Raw genomic sequence first — 1332 nt, 5'->3', positions numbered from 1 at the left:
TACTCTCTGTAAAAGTCCTTCTGCACTCAGTCTCCAACCTCTGCTCTCTGTAAGATCCTTCTGCAACCCATTTTCCAAACCCTGCTCTCTGTAACAGTCTTCCGCAACCCACTCTCCAAACTCTGCTCTCTGTAACAGGCTTTCTGCACCCCAGTCTTCAAACTCTGCTCATTGTAACAGGCCTTCTGTACGCCAGTCTCCATCCTGTGCTCTTTGCAACTATCCTTCTGCACCCCAGTCTCCAAACTCCGCTCTCTGTTACAGTCCTTCTCTACCCCAGGATCCAACATCTGCTCTCTGAAACAGTCCTTCTGCACCTCAGTCTGAAAACTTGGCTCTCTGCAAAAATCCTTCTGCACCCGAGTTTCCAAACTTTGCTCTCTGTAACAGTCCTTCTGAACCTCAGTCTACAAAATGCTCTCTGTAAGATCATTCTGCAACCCATTCTCCAAACGCTGTTCTCTGTAAGAGTCTTCTCCAACCCAGTCTCCAAAATCTGCTCTCTGTAACAGTCTTTGTTCTCCTCAGTCTCCAAACTCTGCTCTCTGAAACAGTCCTTCTGCACCCCAGTCTCCAAACTCTGCTCTTTGTAACAGGCGTTCTTCACCCCAGTCTCCAATCTCTGCTCTCTGTAACAGGCCTTCTGCACCCCAGTCTTTAACCACTTCTCTCTTCAACGATCCTTCTTAACCTCAGTCTCCAACCTCTGCTCTCTGCAACAGTCCTTCTGCACCCCAGTCTTCAACCTCTGCTCTCTGTAACAATCCTTCTGCACCTCACTCTTTAACCTCTGCTCTCTGCAACGGTTCTTCTGCACCCCAGTCTCTACACTCTGTTCTCTGCAACATTCCTTCTGTACTCCAGTCTCCAACCTCTGCTATCTGTAACAGCCCTTCCGCACCCCAGTCTTGAAACTCTGCTCTCTGCTAAAGTACTTCTGCACCCGAATCTCCAACACCTGCTCTCTGTTCAGTCCTTTTACACCTCAGTCTCCATCCTCTGCCCTCTGCAGCAGTCCTTTTACACCCCAGTAACCAAAATCTGCTCTGTGTAATGATCCTTCTGCACCTTAGTTTTCAACCTTCTATCTCTGTATCAGTCCTTCTGCACCACAGTCTCCAAACTCTGCTCTCTGCAAAAGTCTTTATTCACCCAATTTTCTAAACTCTGCTGTCTGCAACATTTTTTCTGCACCTATGTCTCCAACCTGTGCTCTCTGTAACAGTCCTTCTGCAACCCAGTCTCCAACATCTCCTCTCTGCAACGATCCTTCTTCTACCCAGTGTCCAAACTCTGCTCTCTGTAAAAGTCCTTTTGTATTGCAGTCTCCAA

This window comes from Ictidomys tridecemlineatus, unplaced genomic scaffold (assembly GCF_052094955.1).
Source record: "Ictidomys tridecemlineatus isolate mIctTri1 unplaced genomic scaffold, mIctTri1.hap1 Scaffold_122, whole genome shotgun sequence".
NCBI lineage: Eukaryota > Metazoa > Chordata > Mammalia > Rodentia > Sciuridae > Ictidomys > Ictidomys tridecemlineatus.
Note: the sequence above shows the minus strand (reverse complement) of the source record.